This window comes from Chiloscyllium plagiosum, chromosome 13, assembly GCF_004010195.1.
Source record: "Chiloscyllium plagiosum isolate BGI_BamShark_2017 chromosome 13, ASM401019v2, whole genome shotgun sequence".
Classification (NCBI taxonomy): Eukaryota; Metazoa; Chordata; class Chondrichthyes; order Orectolobiformes; family Hemiscylliidae; genus Chiloscyllium; species Chiloscyllium plagiosum.
Window position 1 is genome coordinate 71,597,057 of NC_057722.1, and position 21,348 is coordinate 71,618,404.

The following is a 21,348-nucleotide window of genomic DNA, read 5'->3' on the forward strand; positions in this document are numbered from 1 at the left end:
TCTGGGACTGGTCTCCTGTGCTGGCCTGGTCTGGAGCTTAACTCTGGGACTGACCTCCTGTGCTGGCCTGGTCTGGGATTTACCTCTGGGACTGGTCTCCTGTTATGACCTGGTCGAGAATTTGCCTCTGGGCTGGCCTTCTTGTGCTGGCCTGGTCTGGAGCTTAACTCTGGGACTGACCTCCTGTGCTAGCCTGGTCTGGGATTTACCTCTGGGACTGGTCTCCTGTTATGACCTGGTCGAGGATTTGCCTCTGGGACTAGCCTTCTTGTGCTGGCCTGGTCTGGAGCTTAACTCTGGGACTGACCTCCTGTGCTAGCCTGATCTGGGATTTACCTCTGGGACTGGTCTCCTGTTATGACCTGGTCGAGAATTTGCCTCTGGGACTGGTCTCCTGTGCTGGCCTGGTCTGGAGCTTAACTCTGGGACTGACCTCCTGTGCTGGCCCGGTCTGGGATTTACCTCTGGGACTAGTCTCCTGTACTGGCCTGGTCTGAGATTTATCTCTGGGACTGGTCTCCTGTGCTGGCCTGGTCTGGAGCTTAACTCTGGGACTGACCTCCTGTGCTGGCCTGGTCTGGGATTTACCTCTGGGACTAGTCTCCTGTACTGGCCTGGTCTGAGATTTACCTCTGGAACTGGTCTCATGTGCTGGCCTGGTCTGGAGCTTAACTCTGGGACTGACCTCCTGTGCTGGCCTAGTCTGGGATTTACCTCTGGGACTGGTCTCCTATACTGGCCTGGGATGAGATTTACCTCTGGGACTGGTCTCCTGTTATGGCCTAGTCTGGGATTTGCCTCTGGGACTGGCCTCCTGTACTAACCTGGTCTGGGATTTGCCTCTGGGACTGGCCTCCTGTTATTACCTGTCTTGGATTTGCCTCTGGGACTGGCCTCGTATAGCCTGGTCTCTGCTTCCCCTGCAATGACCTCTGATCCATGTGTCACCACCTCCATTCCCCTCCATGTAGTTTAATGTTAAAACTTTGAATAAAAAGAGTAAATAGAAAAAGCAGTATAGAGCATAGTTGCATCAGTGTTTCTCTTGCTTTCCACTAATCTTCACTATGTTGTATGCTTTTTCTTTTACTTTTATACTGTCCTTGATTTCCCTGACAGCCACAGTTGCTTTGTCCTTCCCTTAGCATGTTTCTTCTTCCTTGGGATGAATCTCTACTGTGTCTCCTGAATTACCCCCAAAAACCCCTGCCGTTGCAGCTCCACCATCTTCCCTGCCAGTCTCCCCTTCCAGTCGATACTGGCCTGCTCCTCCCTCATGTCTTTGTGCTTATTGCAATACCATTCAATCTGATTCCCAGTTTCTCTCTCTCAAACTGTGGGTGAATTCGTTGGCCACTAGGGATGCAGCCACGCTAAGTTTCCTAATCAAATTTACCTCATAAGACATTACTAAATCCTGAATTGCCTGTTCCTTAGTAGGCTGTATCACAAACTACTCCAAAAAGCCATCTCATAGATATTTCATGAATACCTTTCCTTGAGATCAGCTGCAAACCTAAATATTCCCAGTCCATTTGTGTAATTCCATAAGTTAGATGGCAGTGGAGTAGAGCTCTTCAGTCGGAGTCAATTCCTTCCATCCGTTCCTTTTCTTTTCCTTTATCTTTTGTGTTTTTCTTCCTCCTTTCTTCTTGGCGATGTCTTGAACTCCAGGCCTCAGTGTGATCTCGAACTCTTGGCCTCAATGTGACCTTGAAATCCCAGCCTCAGCATGGACTTGGTCTCTTGGCCACTGTAGGGACTCAAATTCCCAGCCTCAGCATGGAATCAGACTCTTGGCCTCAGTGCAGACCTGACATGGTGGTCTCTCAGCCCAGTGAGGTGATTTCTTGGCTTGGTGTGGCATGGTATTCTCTCGGCTCACCATGGCGGTCTCCTGGCCTGGTGTGGCGGTCCGTCAGTGGCCAGATTTGGCAGTCTGTCAGTGGCTTTGTGTGGCGGTCACTTGGTGATGGCCCAGCGTAGGTCAAGGCCCAGCACAATCTTGGGTCAAGGCATGGCACAGTCTGGGGTCAAGACCCGGCACAGTCTAGGGTCAAGGTCCAGCATGGTCTGGGGTCCAGACCCAGTGCAATCTGGGGTCAAGACCCAGCTTGGTCTGGGGTCAACACCTGGCATAAGTCTGGGGTCAAGGCACAGCACGATCTGGGGCCAAGGCCCAGCACGGTCTGGGATCTAGGCCCCGGATGGTCTGGGTTCAAGGCGCCTGGCACAGTCTGGGGTCAAGGCCCGGCACAGTCTGGGGTCAAAGCCTGGCGTGGTTTGGGTCAAGGCATGGCGTGGTCTGAGGTCAAGGCAGGGCGTGGTCTGGGGTCAAGGCCCAGCATGGTCTGGGGTCAAGGCCCAGCACGGTCTGGGGTCAAGTCCTGGCGTGGTCTGGGGTCAAGGCCCAACGTGGTCTGGGGTCAAGGCCCAGCGTGGTCTGGGATCAAGGCCCGGGGTGGCCTATGGTCAAGGCCCAACTTGGTCTGGGATCAAGGCCTGGCACAGTCTAGGGTCAAGGCCCAGCATGGTCTGGGGTCAAGGCCCAGCTTGCTCTGGGGTCAAGGCCCAGTGTGGTCTGGGGTCAAGGCCCGGGGTGGTCTGGGGTCCAGACCCAGTGCAGTCTGGGGTCAAGACCCAGCTTGATCTGCGGTCAAGACCCAGCACGGTCTGGGGTCAAGGTCCAGCTTGGTCTGGAGTCAAGACCCGGTGTGGTCTGGGATCAAGGCCCTGGGTGGTCTGGGATCAAGGCCCGGGGTGGTCTGGGGTCCAGACCCAGTGCAGTCTGGGGTCAAGACGCAGCTTGATCTGCGGTCAAGACCCAGCACGGTCTGGGGTCAAGGTCCAGCTTGGTCTGGGGTCAAGACCCAGCACGGTCTGGGGTCAAGGCTCGGCACAGTCTGGTGTCAAGACCCGGCACAGTCTGGGGTCAAGACCTGGTGCAGTCTGGGGTCAAGGCTCGGCATAGTCTGGCGTCAAGGCCCATCATGGTCTGAGGTCAATGCCTAGCACAGTCTAGCAGCAAGGCCCGGTGCAATCTAGGGTCAAAGCCTGGCGTGGACTAGAGGCTCAGTACTGATATGGACTGTGTTGGAAGGACCATTAGTCCAAACTTTTCGTTTCTCTCTTTTCTAATTTATTCCTATGATGTGTAATGCTGGACGTTTTATTTCCTTACCTTTCTAGTTTATTGTTCCCGAAGAATTTGTACCTACGAATCTGTACCTAAGAACCTTTGTACCTAAGGTGGCGCCGTAAGTGGTGACTTGTAAACTTTTCATTTGAGTGCATGTGATAATAAAGCTAATTCTAATATTGCAGCTCCCCCCCACCCCATGATAATTGTAATATTGCCATTTCTTACATGTGCTTTGTATCCTCACTTCCTGTCATCCTGCTTAAAGATCTCATGTTGATCAGCTCCAATCGAAATTGGTTAACTGGCCCTTTGGACATCTTTGCTGCTCATGGGATCTGACTGTGTACAAGGCAGCCACCATGTTAGGTGACACAGTATCTGAGTGCCCTTGGCCAAGTAATTTAGGGAGAGGTGGGGATGAAAGAACTGTGGGGTCCTTTCAAAGGGAAGCTCAGCCTGGGACACCGATATATTCTCCACCTCCGCCCACCCCCTCACTCCGGGTCTTTGTTTAATCACTTCACTTGAATAAAATAAACTCAGAGGCAGCGCTGCCATCATTACTTTAACAGTTTCCATAGGAACAGGAGGTTGCCAGAGTCTGGTGCTTCATTGGAGCAGTGTCTGGGAAAGAAAAGCATTCAGCAAAATACAAACATGGGAGGGGGTGGAGGGGGGGGTGGAGGGTGGGGGAACAATTGCTCCTGTCACTGTGAGCACAGACATGGCTGTTACGATTTCAATCAGCAGACATGTTCAGCAAAACCCCGAAAGCCAACACGTCCACAATTCTCCGTATGGGATTCGAGCAGTGGTCCCATAATGTGTGGATAGCCTTCCTGTGCATTTCAGAGGAAGTGAGGACTGCAGATGCTGGAGATCGAAGTCGAGAGTGTGGTGCTGGAAAAGCACAGCAGGCCAGGCAGCATCCGAGGAGCAGGAGAATCGATGTTTCGGGTATAAGCCCTTCATCAGGCTTATGCCCGAAACGTCAATTCTCCTGTTCCTCGGACACTTCCTGTGCACATGCCCAACTCTGAAATCAGTTACCATTCAGAAAGTCACCAGTGCAGAAGATAACCTTTTTGGGATCTTAAGTCGACCTACTAAGTCTGAAGGTAAAAGAGCCTGGGCTGGTGGGATCCTTCTTCATATTAATATGTTCTATGTAATATGTCAGCTCCTGACATTACCCCTGTCCTGCAGGGGGGTTGTCAGCAATGGGTCAGTGGGAGAATTATAGGAGAGAGAGGCAGCCCACAGAGTGGGATGGAGATAATTTCACCCCTCAGGATCCAAAGCTGACATATTAATATGAGGAAGGATTGCACTAGCCCAGCGACTGTTTTCTCTGGATCAAATAAGCCTGATTAAAATACCAATGAAGTTCAACATAGAGAAGTGTAAGGTGTTACACATGAGTATAAAGAACATGGAGAGAAAGAAGAGCATCATTCTCAAGGGCATGCAGGAGTAGAGTGACCTGGATGTGTATGTGCACAGGAAGGCACAAGTTTGCAGAACAGATAGAAAGAGCTGGTTAAAAAAAACATACAGCATTCTAGGCTTCATTAATAGCATAGAGGACAAAGCAAGGAGGTGAAAGAGATCATGTGGCATCGAATATAAGAGTAAGGAGGTAATGTTGGAGCTTTGGTTAGGCCGCAACTGGAGTACCATGTACAGTTCTCATCACCTCACCACAGGAAGGATGTGCTAGCACTAGAGTGGCTACAGAGGATGTTCACCAGGATGTTGCCCGGGATGGAGAAATTGAGCTCCAAAGAGACACTAGATAGGCTTGGATTAATTTCATTAGAGCAGAAAAGGCTGAGGGGGGACATGATTGAGGAGTGTGAGATTATGAGGGCTATAGACAGGGTGAGAGCAGCTGTTCCCCTTAGTTGAGGGATCAGTCACAAGGGGGGTAAGGGGCAGGAGATTCAGAGAGGATTTGGGAAAAATATTTTTTCACTCAGAGGGTAGTGGGCATCTGGAATGCACTGCCTGGGAAGGTAGTGGAAGCTCAAAACTTTACAACCATTAAAACATGTTTAGATGAGGACTTGAAATATCATGTATTCAAGGATATGGGACCGGTGCAGGAAATTGAGACTAGTGCGTTTTTAGTGGTAGTTATTGTCAGTGCAGAATCGATGGGCCAAGGGGTCTCCTTTGCACTGCATGACTCTGTGACATGATGGGAATGAACAGTGGACAATATTGGCTCAGAAAGGAGCTGGAAAGGGTGTAAGCATTTTTAATACTCTTGATTTGCTTAGTTGTACTTTTAAGTGAAATTTGTGATTTGGATCTGTGAAAACTATTCAGTTCATTGTGGGAGAGGGACATAGATAGTTCAGAGAAACAGAAAGCATTTTTTGCTTTAGTCAGTTATTGCCTCTTTATTTTCCCCTCTACAGATAAAGCCACTGAGCTTTAATGGGAAACAACATCTTCAGCACATGTATATCTGGCCAAGGCTCATAAAATGGGACTAAAAGCAACAAAGAGCCAGAGTTCAAAGCTGGAATTTGCTTTGATGCAAAGTTATAACCTCAGAGATATTTTAACTTTCAAAACGTCTGATAAGGAATCAACATGATTGCGCTAAGCCACCAATGTTTGGGTTGAAAGGTTATCACGAACAAATGTATTTCCTGGTTTGCCATTGGCACGTGACCTCTCTCATGTGGCAGACAGACAGGCTCCTTATGGCCACTTCAATAAGTCATTTATTCTGACCAGGCTGCTGTCGATTGTGCTCAGAAGGTGGTTTCAGAAGTGGAGCAGAGAACAAACATTAGTAAAAGCATAGCGACTGACAAAGCAACACAATATTCAGAACTGTGATAGTTGCTAAAAGCAAATGAAATAAATCAAAACACAGCAAAGAAACAGAATACAGCTAAAACATAGGTAAACTAACATGACTGCAACTTGTCCTCTTCCAGCTCCATTGAAATGAAAGATGATATGAAGCAAAACTGGCGGTCATGGAGTCATAGAGATGTACAGCACTGGAACAGATGCTACAGTCCAACTTGTCCATGCCGACCAGATATCCTAAATTAATCTAGTCCCATTCGCCAGCATTTGGCCCATATCCCTCTAATTCCTTCCTATTCATGTATGCATCCAGATGCCATTTAAATGTTGTAATTGTATGAGTCTCCGCCATCTTTGTCTTGCAACTCATTCCCCACACGAACCACCCTCTGCATGAAAAAGCTGCTCCTCAAGTCCCTTTTAAATCTGTCCCCTCTCATCCTAAACCTATACCCCCTAGCTTTGGACTCCTCAAATCTAAGGAAAGGTCTTGACTCTTTCCCCTATCCAAGCCCCTCATGATTTTATAAACCTCTATAGGGTCACCCCTCAGCCTTCAACACTCCAGGCGAAACAACCCTAGCCTGTTCAGCTTCTCCCTATAGCACAGACCTTCTAATCCTGACAACATCCTTGTGAATCTTTTCTGGACCATTTCAAGTTTCACAATATCTTTTCTATATAGTAAGGATAAAAGATTTGAATGCAGTATTCCAAACGTGGCCGAACTGATGTCCTTTACAACCACAACATGACCTTCCAACTCCTACACTCAATGCACTGATCAGAAAAGGTAAATATACCAAGAGTCTTCTTCACTATGTCTACCCATGACTCCACTTTCAAAGAGCTATGAGCCTGCATCCCAAGATCTCATTGTTCAGCAACATTCGATTAGATTACTTACAGTGTGGAAACAGGCCCTTCAGCCCAAGAAGTCCACACCGACCCTCCAAAGAGCAACCCACCCAGACCCATTCCCCTACATTTACCCCTTCGCCTAACACTACGGGCAATTTAGCACGGCCAATTCACCTAACCTGCACATCTTTGGACTGTTGGAGGAAACCGGAGCACACCCACGCAGACACAGGGAGAATGTGCAAACTCCACACAGACAGTTGCCTGGAATTGAACCCAGGTCTCTGGCACTGTGAGGCAGCAGTGCTAACCACTGTGCCACCATTCCCCAGGACCTTACTATTCTTTCCATGTGCAATGACAAAATTACAAAATGGCAAAATGGATCATTTTATCAAGCCAGAGAAGTCAGATGTTGCTATATTTATTTTCTACTCAACCTGTTTACATCTCTGGAGCAGGTAGAACTTACATCCAGGTCTCTTGGCGCAGAGATAGAGGCACTATCACTGCACCACGAAAGTCCCTAGTGTTGTTACACTCTCAATAATTTCAGAAAGTACATTTCATCCTGAATCACTGTGTTGTAACATCTCTGAACAGGCCGATTAGAAAATATACAGGACAGGTGCAGAGAAGATAGTTCCAATTGTTGTTGTGTCAGAGCTGGGTGGGTAGTTGTAACCAACATAAGATGGTTACAAATATTCATTCATAAATCCAGCAAGGTGACTGAAGTGCGATGCTCATACTAAGGTAATTGAGTAGGTGCATTCAAGAAGGAGTTAAGTGCACGAGGGAAAAAGGAGTCAAAGTAACAAAGGGATAAGCTAATAAAGCGTGATGATGCCAAGTAGGAGCAGGCTTGTGTGGAAAACTAACACTATTACATACTGGATGTCCCGAATAGAATAACGAACAAAACAAGGCAATATTGAATGAATGACAAGACACGAGGAAGCTCAGAGGGATTTTGAGGTGCTTGTCCACAGATCTCTGAAGGTGGCAGGACAGGTTAATTGGGGAGTTAATAAGCATACAGGAGGCTTGCCTCTGAGTCATGGCATTGACTATAAGAGCAAGGAAGTCATGTTGAAGATGTCTAAAACAGCTAGAATTCAATGTGCAGTTCTGGTCACTGCATTATAAGAAGGGTGAGATTGCACTGGAGGGAGTGCAAAGGAGATTCACCAGGATGTTGTCTGGGAATGAGCATTTCAGCAATGAAGCTTAGTTGTTTTCTTCAGATTAGAGAAGGATGTGGGGGGGGGGGGGGGGGGAATGCTGATGCAGGTGTATACGGTTATGAGGGCAGTGTGAATAGAAAGCAACTTCGTTGTAGGGTCAGTAACAAGGAAGCATAATTTTAAAGTGAAAGGCAGAAGATTTAGAGATGATTTAAGGAAAAGTTTATTTTCACCCTGAGGTGTTGGCTGTTTGGGATACACTGACTGGAAAGGTAGACTGGGGTGGTACGGTGGCTCAGTGGTTAGCACTGCTACCTCACAGCGCCAAGGTTCCCGGTTTGATTCCAGCCTTGGGTGACTGTCTGTGTGGTGTTTGCACATTCTCCCTGTGTCTGCATGGGTTTCCTCCTGGTGCTCTTGTTTCCTCCCACGTTCCAAAGATATGCAGGATAGGTGAATTGTCCATAGGTGCATTAGTCAGAGGGTGGGCGGGTTACTCTTCGGAGGGTCAGTATGGACTTGTTGGGCCGAAGGGCCTGTTTCCACACTGTAGGGAATCTAATCTAGTTGAAGCCAGGAAACCTCACAACTTTTAGAAAAGTACTTGGATGAGGACTTGAAGAATCATAACTTTCAAGGCTATAGGCCGAAAGCAGGAAAGTGGGCCTAGTTTAGGTAGCAATTTTGGTGGTACAGGCTTAATGGGGCAAAGGCTCTCTTCTGCACTGTGTTATTCTGTGATGCTATTAATAGTCTGTTTGCTGCTGTCAATTTTATGTCACAGTGGAGAATGAAACACTAAAATCTGGCCACTGGAAGAGGTGTGGAGAGCGCATTAAAGTCATAAAGCCAGCGATTCATATTGCACAGAAACAGACCCTTCGGTCCAACTCATCCATGTTGACCGGTTATCCTAAACTGAGCTAGTCGCATTTGTCTATATATGGTCCATATCCCTCTGAACCTTTTTGTTGTGATTGTGACAAGGTCAGCCAGGTGTATCACATAGAATATGAACTCCCTGATTGGAGCTGTTAGTCTAGTCCCAACCAGGGAGCCTTGGTTGACAGATATAAACATGAGTGTTCCGGGTGTCCTTGGAGAAGGAGCACGCGGTGTCCACCAACACCCTGGAGTTGTTCAGGGAGAGGTGGGCGCCACAGGGAGTGGAGTGCATCATTTCTCCCTCCAACTCTATTTTGATTTAGTCCCTACCCTCCCCTTCACTGTTTGATCACACAGCTTTGCCCTTTGATGTGAAGGGCAGTGCTTGTCACTGACCACTCGGGTGTTTTCCTATCTTCCTGGTGGTGGAAATTGAATAAAGATTCATGCACCTTGTGTCTCTCACTGTGTCTCACACCTGCACACACACACCATGGGTGCTGGGGAAAACATAAGCACTACCGCGGTTAGGCAGTAGTGTGGGGGTTAATAAAAAAAAGCAGGAGTATCTCACACAGCAAAGAAAAAAAAGAAAGGAAAAAAATATATATACAGGAGTGTCAGAGGTTCAGTTCACTCTGCGAGCTGGCTCTGAGGGAGATGGAACAGTGTCAAGTCCTCCGCACGTGTAAATAAAAGGTGACCTGGTGACAGGATATGGGCCTCTGTGGAGTTATTTCACTTTCATATTTATATACCTGTCCAAACGTCTTTTAAATGTTGCAATTGTACCAGTGCCCTCTACTTCCTCTGGCAGCTCTGCACCCCTCTGTTTAGAAAAAAATTGCACCCCAATTTCGATGGCAGTGTCTGTAATTGGGAATGACAATCGTAGACATTTCCTTAAGTGACCCAATGTCCGGGTTTCAATGAACCAGATTGGGAGTTTTTCCTGACTTTAAAGATAATGTAAATACAGGTCCCTGTTAATGCCAAGACAGAAGAGAAATTGTTAAAGGTGACTGTTCCAACAAAACTAATCATAAACATACCACTAACACAACACCAAAGTTCTGGGGAAATTTGTTGAATGATTATTTGTTCTTTTTGTTATTTTTACATGCTATCTTGATATTTTTCATGTGGTTTACGTTCAGTGACCTAATATTATTTCTGAATTTGGGATAGGAGTTTTGGATGTAGTTGTGTTCCTCGAGATGTGAAGAGATGAAAGAGTTAAAGGAGTCAAGCAGTTAAAATAATGAAGGGACTGAGCAGGAAATTACTCTACCATTTCACAACAGGAATCCAGAACAAAGTGGTGTAATCCTAGAATTACAAGATAAATTAATTTTAAGATTAGAAGATGTATAAATAATATTAGAATCATTATAGATTTAAAATCATTACTACAAGATCTAAAGGGGAGATGTTGAAAATTGGTTTCAGCAGTCAAAGGGGTGGACACTGATTCCATGAAGCATTTTAAATGGAGTTCAGTGGATATTTACAGGGCTATCGACAGAAAGTGGAGATGGCCAACTAAGCATCAGTGCGGTACATCTCCTTCTGTGCTGTACATCTCTATATTCCATGACAGCTCAGACAATTAAAAGTTAATTAAGGAAACATTCTTCAAACTTTGAAAAAGAGTGGATTCATGGCCCAAGAAGGATACAAGTAAAGAGTCAAATTAATGTAGAGATAGATATCTCCTGGAGAAGGGAGAGAATTTGGAAGAAAGAAATAAAACCTGTGCAGGTAAATGAAATAGCAAGAGAGGCCTAATCACCTGGTTGGCCTACACTTCATTTATTCCCATCTATGCAATTACATTGTTGTATTTCCTGAGAAGGTGTCAGGATTTGCAAGAGATTGCTGCCATTGAAATTTGAAAAGTATTTCCCTCGAAAACTGTCAACCAGCTTTAACCCAAACCTCTGTGCTTCAGATGTGTCAGTTTGTTCGATATTTCTCAGCGATACCTTATAAACCTCTTTGAGCTGGATATCCTCACAGGCATCAAACCCAACACTGTTTTCAAATGAATGCTCATTTGCCAGGAGCCAGACTGAAGAAGCTGTATTCCCAGGGGTAGACAACTGCTGTTTGATCATCTCTGTGGATGGCCTGCAGTCTTTCTTAGTCATAGAGTCATAGAGATGTATGGAAACAGACCCTTTGATCCCACTCATCCATGCCAACCAGATATCCTAAATTAATCTTGTCCCATTTGTCAGCATTTGGCATCCCTCTAAACCCATCCTATTCATATACCCATCCAAATACCTCTTAAATGTTGCAATTGTACCAGCCTTCACCACTTCCTCTAGCAGCTCATTCTATACATGTACCACCCTCTGCGTGAAAAAGTTGACCCGTAGGTCTCTTTTATATCTTTCCCCTCTCACCCTAAACCTATGCCCTCTAGTTCTGAACTCCCTGACCCCAGGGAAAAGATTTTGCATATTTACCCTATCCATGCCGCTCATAATTTTGTAAACCTCTATAAGGTCACCCCTCAGCCTCCGACGCTCCAGGGAAAACAGCCCCAGCCTGGCCAGTTCCATAATTTCTAGCCCAATTCTGAAACCTTGGGAACCCCTCCAGAGAGATAGGCTCTCGTGAGGTAGGTCATAAAAACAATACTCAGAATGAAGGCATCAATTGAGCAGAGAAACTTTAAGAAGAATTCTCGGATGGAGGGGCCACAAATGGATATGTCCTTCTGACAGTTTTCTTTTTTCGTTCATGGGATGTGGAAGTTACTGGCAAAGTTGGCATTATCACCTATTCCTGATTGGTCTTGCATTTCAGAGTCACTTGTAAGTTGTACAAGGTTACAGATGGAACATTTCCTTCTTGAAAGAACATTTGTGAACAAAATAGATTATTTTTACAACAATTGATGATTGTTGACAGAGTCACCATGACTAAAGTTGCCTTCATAACTCCAGATTTAGATATTTTGTCATCAACATGTTCAGAGATGTTCTAACACACCTGTGGATCAGTTGGGACTGAACACAGGCTTTCTGGATCAGAGGTACAGACATTATCACTGAACCATTATATTCAAGAATTAATTAACCAAATTTGAATTCTACCAGTTGCTATTGTGGGATTATGAACTCATGTCTCCACATTGGGCCTCTAGCATACTAGTCAAGTGACATTAACACATCACCACCATCTTCCCTAGATCAAAGTAAAAATCCTTTTGGTGTCAGCCTCAGAATATAATTGTGGCCTTTCTACTGGCAGTCTGTCTTGGATCATGAAGTAACTGGCTCTAAAGGGGTAATGAACTGATGCATGAAGACCTCCTCCATGAAAGTAAATGCAAGGAAAAAAACCTCAAAATGAGACCTTAATTATGCAGATTGGCTGCTCAGTTGTCTGATATGTTGTCTGAAATATTAATTTAGAACATAGAACAGAACATAGAACAGTATAGAACAGTACAGGCCCTTTACCCCTTGATGTTAAGCCGACCTTTTATCCTACTCTCATATCAAACTAACCTTATATATCCTTCATTTTATATCATCCATGTGCCCATATAAGAGTCGCTTAAATGTCCCTAATGTATTTGACTCTATAACCATCATTCCACCCACCCATCACTCTCTGTGTAAAACACACTTAAAACAGTACTGGCTGGATATATTCCACATAGAGTCACAGAATTTTACAGCCATAGAAATAGACCTTTCAGTCCAACTAGTCTATGCTTATCATTAGTCCAAACTAACTAGTCCCACCTGCCTACTCTTGGCCCATATCCCTCCAAACCTTTCCTAGTCATGTAGTTATCCAAAAGTCTTTTAAGCATTGCAATTGTACCCACATCCCCCACTTCATCAGGAGGTTAATTACACATGTGAGCCACCATCTGTGCAAATGATTTGCCCCTCATGTCTTTTTTAAATCTCTCTCTTCTCACCTTAAAGATATGCCCTCTATTCTAGAAATCCTCCATCCTAGAGAAAACCCACCACAAACACTACCCATACCTCTCATAATTTTATAAACTCCAGTCAGGTCGTCTCTCACCCTCCTACACCCCAGTGAGAAAACGTTCCAGCCTATCAGCCTTTTTTAATAACGCAAGCCTTCCATGCCCATCAACATCCTGGTAAATCTCTTCTGAACGCTCTCCAGCGTAATAATGTCCTTCTTACAACTGGGCAACCAGAATTGGAGACAGTTTTCCAGAAGAGGCCTCACCAATTTCCTGCACAATCTCAATATGAATTCAAAATAAAGGAGACTGACTGAAGCATGGAAATAAATGTTGTTTTTCCAAGGAACACAAGCTGCTCAATTGGACAGATACGTTAGCACAGGTGTCACATGATCCAGCTTGATGGTGCAATAAAACTATTGGATGTGAACAGAGGCAGTGAGAAAGATAACTTGCCTGGAGCAGTAGCCTTTATCCTCTCACAGCAAGGTTTGAGAGTTAAAACCCACTGGTAAATCACATTGTTACAAGTGGAGGGGTCATAAAAGATAGTAACTAGATAGTTCTTAAGGGGAAATTCCAAATCAACTTTATAGTTTACAGATGGAAAGAATTCAGCCAGCCGTGCCTAATCCAGGAATAGTTTCTAGAACCAAAAATTGAAATTGCTGGAAAAACTCAGCAAGTCTGGCAGCATCTGCAGAGAGAAACCAGAGTTAATGTTTTGGGTCCAGTTCTGGGTCTGTTTTGTCTCCAGAATGTTGCCAGATCTGCTGAGGTTTTTCCAGAATTTCAGGTTTTTTTCTAGAATTTATTCCTGGATTAGGCATGGCTGGCTGAATTCTTTCCAGCTGTAAACTGTAAAGTTTACAGCAGATATACTCAGCAAATCTTTGAGGAGAAAGTGAGGTCTGCAGATGCTGGAGATCAGAGCTGGAAATGTGTTGCTGGAAAAGCGCAGCAGGTCAGGCAGCATCCAGGGAACAGGAGAATCGACGTTTCGGGCATAAGCCCTTCTTCAGGATTCCTGAAGAAGGGCTTATGCCCGAAACGTCGATTCTCCTGTTCCCTGGATGCTGCCTGACCTGCTGCGCTTTTCCAGCAACACATTTCCATACTCAGCAAATCTGGCAACGTTCTGGAGACAAAACAGATCCAGCCACCCTTCTTCAGAACTGGACCCAAAACATTAACTCTGGTTTCTCTCCGCAGAAGCTGCCAGACTTGCTGAGTTTTACCAGCAATTTCTGTTTTTGTTTCTGATTTGATTAGATTAGATTTCCCAGAGTACAGAAACAGGCCATTTCGCCAAACAAGTCCACACCGACCCTCCAAAGAATAACCCACCCAAACCCATTCCCCTACACTATATTTACCCCTAAGTAATGCACCTTATTGACACATCCCTGAACACGATGGGCAATTTAGCATGGTCAATTCACCTAACCTGCACACCTTTGGATTGTGGGAGGAAACCCACACAGACACAGAGAAGAATGTGCAAACTCCACACAGGCAGTCATCTGAGGCTGGAATCAAACCCAGATCCCTGGTGCTATAAGGCAGCAGTGCTAACCACTGAGCCACCATTTCTACCACCCAGAGTTCTTTCGGTTTTTGGATAGATTCTAGTGTCAATAGATTGTGTGGAAAGTGACTTTAGCTGCGGACCATTGTTTGGGACAAACTGGATTTTTGTTTTCTTTCTGATTTAGTCTGTGACTTGGCGGAAGTGCTTTAGGATAACATAGTGTAGTGAATTTTTAAAAATACATGTAGTTGTGTGCTATTTTGCAAGAAGTGTTGTTGCATGTACTGGCATATTTTACACTTTTACTTAATCATTTTTGTTTCTTCACTTAAGTAAATTTCATTTGCAAGCGGCTATCTCTTTATTTGTGACAACAGGAATCTGACTGACTAGTTTCTGATACTGAGCTTCAGATAACTTCTGATTAGATACAGATAAATGATATGTATATATTAGCAATATCACCTCCCTTTCTAAACTCAGATTTTGTTGTGACTAGTGGAAGAGAGACAAAGAGAGGAATCAGTTCCCTCACATTGACATAGCACCACATTGCAGTGATATTCAGGCTAGCCTGCCCACAGCAAAGTTCTTGGCTGCAGGAGAAAGCCATTTCTTTCTGATCCCAACTATGTCCTCAGCTTTCCTGCCTCCGGTCCATCATTCCTGAGTCAGGATAACTCCACCCTTCACGTCAAGCAGCCAATGGGTTCTTAAGTGTTGGTTGTTTGTGAAGTTATGAATCAATGACTGTGGGGCACAGGTACAGAGGCTGCCTGAAGCCCCCTGCAGTGTCATTAGGGAATTGAAAAATCCCTGCCTCAATGTCTCTGACAGGATTGGAATAATGCTGTTTGACCAAAAGGGAGTCTTTCTGGAATCTCCCTTCTGTGTAATGAAACATAGAAATCTCTAATACAGCACTAGCCGCTGTCTGTTTTTCTAACAGCTGATTCGTTTGAATGCTTATAAAATATGATTTATACTAATAGTGAGCATGCCTGCTTATGTAATGATCTATAATGATTTTCATCTTTCTTAATGCATTTATGCTGAGAGATACTAAAGAACAAGCTGACTATTGTGTGCACTTTCCCTTTGAATGATGGAAAACTGGCTTCAGGCTAAAGATCCCATGACTACATTTGTGGTTTCTTTATATTAAAAAAAAATCATGTAATCGTTGACTTCTGGTATGCGTCATGTACTTTTTGAAATAACCTGCTGAGTTCAGCATACATATGTATTGACGGGATTGGGTGAAATAATTCAAATACATAAGGCACTCTCCTGACCTGTGTAAGCTAGCTGCCAGTGAAGCAGGGCAGGGGGAAATAATCACAGTCCCTTCTCCATGGTGCATTGATTAATCTGTCGCGCACTCTGTCCCTCCCCGCAGACTCCCTCTTTATTACCAAGACATGTCGATCAAATCAGTTCCTAGCTCATCAAAAGAAAACCTCTTTTTTTTTATTGGATGTGCTCCTGGGAGCTGCGGGCATTTTTTTCAGTCCGTTTAAGTTGAATCCTTGCTTCTCCCAAGCACCATACTGAGTGCTATCACTGAGGTTGTTGTTAAACTTGAAACTTGGGCAGTACAGTGGCTCAGTGGTTAGTACTGTTGCCTCATAGCACCAGGGTCCCGGGTTCAATTCCAACCGTGTGTGATTGTCTGTGTGGAGTTTGCACATTCTCCTTGTACCTGCATGGGGAGAGAGGAGAGGTGCAGTGGTAGAATCAGGTTGACCATTCAGCACACACACTTAACAATTTCAGTCTCCTTAGGTCTTCACCCTGACATTTCCTAAGCTGCATGGGCTCCACAGGCTCTCATATGAGCTACATTGGATTCCCAGACAGGAATACTGCAGGAAACATAACATCACATTCTTTTCTTCTCCATGATGATGTTGATAGCTCAGTGGTTAACACTACTGCCTCACAGCACCAGGACCCCAGGTTCAATACTACCCTTAGGTTTAAGGTGAGAGGGGAAAGATTTAAAAGGGACCTAAGGGGTAATGTTTTCATGCAGAGGGTGGTGTGTGTGTGTGGAATGAGCTGCCAGAGGAAGTGGTGAAAGCTGTTACAATTGCAACTTTTAAAAGACATCTGTGTGGGTATATGAATAAGAAGGATTTTGAGGGATATATGCCAAATATTGGCAAATGAGGCTGATTAATTTAGGATATCTAGTCAGCATGGACAAGTTGGACCGAAGAGTCTGTTTGCGTAATGTACAGCTCTATGACTGTATGAGTCTTCCGTTTGCCCTAAACTGCACTGCACTCAACTTGTAAAAGCTGCTCATTATCACAGTGAAATGACAGCTATTTGAACACAGAGTCCCGGACAGATGCTCCCATTGTAAGCACTGAGGGAGAGCTGCGTTGTAGGAGGTGTGATTAGGTTGATGGTAAATGTTACTACACAGAACAGTCCTTTCAACCCAACTGGAGTTTAGAACGTATTAACATACAAATCAGCAGCAGAATTGGATCATTCAACCCCTTGACCCTCCTCTGGCATTCAATAAGATCATAAGAAAAACTTAAAGAATTAGAAGGATAAAAAGCACCATGAAGTATCCTTGGCAAGTAGAACTAAGGAGAATCCCGAGATATTTTATCTCTACATTTGGAGCAAGAAGGTGGCTAAGGAAAGGGTAGGTTCACTCAAGGACAAAGGTGGGAACTTATACATGGACCAGAGAAAGTGGGTGAGGTCCTTAATGAGTATTTTGCATTGGTATTCACTAAGGAGAAGGATGTGGATGATGGTAAGATTAGAGAGGGGGTTGATATTCTATGATATGTCAAAGCTAAGAAGGAAGAAGTGTCGGGTGTCTTGAGAAAACATTAAAGTAGATAAGTCTCCAGGGCCTGATGGGATCAATCCCAGGATACTAAGGGAGGCAAGGGAGGAGATTGCTGGGCCCTTGACAGAGATCTTTGTATTCCCTTCAGCCACAGTTCTCAGAAGGCTGGAGAATAACCAATGTTGCTCCTTTGTTTAAGAAGGGCAACAAGTAAATCAAAGAAATTATAGGCCGGTGAGCCTTTCAGCAATAGTTGGGAAATTATTGGAGAAGGTTCTTAGGACAGGATTTTCTGGCATTTGGAAAGGAATGGATTTATAATCAACATTAGTGGGGGAGGTGGTAGGAGCAGTTATGATGCCAAACTTTTAGAGGCATGTTGACAGACAAGCGAACAGGCAAGGAATAGAGGGATATGGATGATGTGAAGGCAAATGAGATTGGTTTAGAATGGCATCTTGGTCAGCGCAGACATGGTGGGCTGAAGGGCTTTTTCCTCTGCTACACTGTTCTTTGTTTTATGTTGATCTAATTGTAAGCTCAAATTCACATTCCTGTCTGCCTCCAAAAACATTTCAAACTCTTAACAATAATCAATACCATAAAAAATATTCAAAGATCCTGGAAGTGTCTGAAGGAGACAAACACCATTTTCAGGAATAGAGTTACAAAGACTGATAACCTTCTGGAAGAACTAATTTTGCCTTACCTTTTAAATGAGTGGCTCTTAATTTTTAAATAGTAACTCCTAGTCCTAGATTCTCAATAAGGGAAAACATCCTCTCCAAATCTCCCCTGTCAAGACAACTCAGGATTTTATACATTTCAGTCAAGTCACCTACTAATCTTCTCAGCTTCAATGGCTATGAGCCTAACCCACCTATTCCAGGTATTAGTGTGGGAAACTGTCTTTGAACTCCTTCCAATGTGTTTACATCCTTCCATAAGTAAGGTGACGAATACTGTACACAAAGCTTCAGGTGTGATCTCACCATTGCTTGAACAACTTAAGAATAATATCCTCTTTTTTATTCAATCCTCCACATTATATATGATAACATTCTATTAGCTTTCTAATTAATTGCTAATTACATTTGCGATTATGGACAAAACAATATAAGTTTATCCAACATTCTCCATAACGAAAACTTTCCTGACAAAGCAACATCTTGGTAAACCTTCTCTGCACCCTCTCCAAGTATTCAGATCTCCAGGTTTACAGATCTTTGCTCACTCTGTTAACCTATCTATATCATTTTGTATACTCCTTATATCTTCTTCACAAACTAACTTTATACCTATTTCTGTGCGATCAGCAAATTTGGTAATACTGCCTTTTATTCCTTCATTTCAGTCATTTATATAAATTTCCAGCATCGTTTTCTGTCACTATCACTTATTGCATCTTGCACCTGAGTAAGAGGCAATTTGATTGAACTGTGTGAAATCTTGAGGAGATTTGACAGGACAGTTGTGCAGAGGATGTTTCCTCTTGTGGAAGAATCTAGAATTAGGAGTCACTGTTTAAAATTCACAGATAGCCAATTTACAACAGAAATTAGAGTCATAGAGTGATAGAGATGTACAGCATGGAAACAGACCCTTCGGTCCATCTCATCCACACCAACTAGATATCCTAAACTAATCTAGTCCCATTTACCAGCACTTGGCTGGTAAATCCCTCTAAACCCTTTCTATTCATATACCCATAATGATGCCTTTTAAATGTTATAATTGTACCAGCCTCCACCACTTCCACTGGCACCTCATTCCATACACACACCACCCTCTGCATGAAAAAGTTGTCCCTTCGGTTCCTTTTAAATCTTTCCCCTCTCACCTGAAAATTATGCCCTCTAGTACTGGGCACTGCCACCCCAAGGAAATTCAGAGTTGAGAGGGTGTTGCGAGAAGAGCACAGCAGATTAGGCAGCATCCAAGGAGCAGGAAAATTGACATTTCGGGCCGGAGCCTTTCATCAGGAATGAGGCTGGGAGCCTCGGGGATGGGGAGATAAATGGGAGGGGGTGGGGCTGGGGAGAAGGTAGCTGAGAGTGCAATAGGTGCATGGAGGTGGGGATGAAAGTGATAGGTCAGAGAGGAGGGTGGAATAGATAGGTGGGAAGAAAGATTGACAGCTGGGACAGGTCATGAGAGTGGTGCTGAGCTGGAAGTTTGGAACTGGGGTAAGGTGGGGGAGGGAAAATGAGGAAACTGGTGAAGTCCACATTGATGCCCTGGGGTTGAAGTGTTCTGTGGTGGAAGATAAGGCGTTCTTCCTCCAGACGTCAGATGGTAAGGGAGTGGCGATGGAGGAGGCCCAGTACCTGCATGTCTTCGGCAGAGTGGGAGTGGAGTTGAAATGTTTGGCCAAGGGATGGTGGGGTTAATTGTGCGGGTGTCCTGGAGATGTTCTCCAAAGCGCTCTGCGAGAAGGTGTCCAGTCTCCCCAGCAACACACTCTCAACTCTGAACTCCAGCATCTGCAGACGTCACTGTCTCCACCTTGTCTATTCACCCTATCCATGCCCCTCATGATTTTATAAACCTCCATAAGGTCACCCCTCACCCTCCGACACTCCAAGGAAAACAGCCCCAACCTATTCAGCCTCTCTTTATAGCTCAAACCTTCCAACATCCCTGTAAATATTTTCTGAACCTTTTCAAGTTTCACAACATCCTTCTATTAGGAGCAAGAACAGCATTGCATACAATATTCCAAAAGAGGTTGAACCAATGTCATGAGTAGAACAGTTTTTTTTAATGGCTTTCTGAAAATGTTCATGCAGACTGCTTCTTTAATGCATTGCTTAATCACACTGAGTAATAATTTTTCCTGTCTCAAAGAATTGTGAATCTTTAGAAGTCTCTTCCTTCAAAGGAGGTGAAATCAAAGATTTTAAATATTTTTCAGGCAGAGGTAGCTAGATTCTTGTCAAGATATAAAAGGGACATAAAGGGCAACATTTTCATGCAGAGGGTGGTGCGTGTGTGGAATGAACTGCCAGAGGAAGTGGTGGGGAGGTACAATTACAACATTTAAAAGGCATCTGGATAGGTATATGAATAGGAAGGTTGAGAGAGATATGGACCAAGTGCTGGCAAATGGGACTAGATTGGGTTGGGATATCTGGTTGACGTGGACGAGTTGAACCGAAGGGTCTGTTTCCGTGCTGTACATCTCTATGACTCGATGACTCTAAGTAAGAGTTGAAAAATGATCAGGGATAGGCAGGAATGTGAATTGTGCGTGGATACCTCAACCCACATTTTCAAACATTCTGTCACTGCCTTACGTATAAACAAAATGGGTACTGCATGGTCGAATTTTACTCTCTCTGATCCCAGCTTCTTGCTTTTTGATGTTGTTGAGCTGGCTCTTTAGGGTTTTTCTCACTGATTCCACAATGAATATACGCTCAGACTCAGGCTAAGAAAGGCATCTGTTTCTGTAATGCTGTAAAATTCAATGTGTCAATGATATCAAAGTAGTTTCTCATGGGTATGCATCCACTGCAAAGAATCTCGTAAAGTTTGGATGTAAATAGCAATCGCAATGACAGGCCACAGGAGGTGGAGTGTCCAAAATGGAAAGAAATTCCCTTTTGAGATTGGGACCACAATACATTGTTGGGGCAGAGTAAGTGGGGCTTTGCTACTTACTCAATTATAATGATGACCTGGGAGCATTAATAGTTGGTTCAGACACTTCAAATATAGAATCATTTAATTTCTAAACTTCCCTCAGCTTTGTAAGTGTAAAGTTTGTCACATGAAAAATAAAGTTTCTAAACAAAACAGAATCATTGATAAGTAGTTAATAATGTATGGATGCTGATTTACTTGAAATAACAAAATGCCAATGGCATGAATAAAAATCATTCATTGTGACAGCAATTCCTATAAAGGCCTGAATTTTTGTTTCAGTGGAAAGGTTCCCAGTCTTCGTGCAAATGGCATCAAAATGGGTACTGCATGGTCGAATTTTACTCTCTTTGATTCCAAGTTCTTGCTTTTTGATATTGTTGAGCTTGCTTTAGATGTTTTCTTACTGTGAAAAAGTGGGAGACTCAGCCCCGAACTAAGTCTTATTTTCACAGGAGGGGGATCAAGGGCAGGTTGCACTTT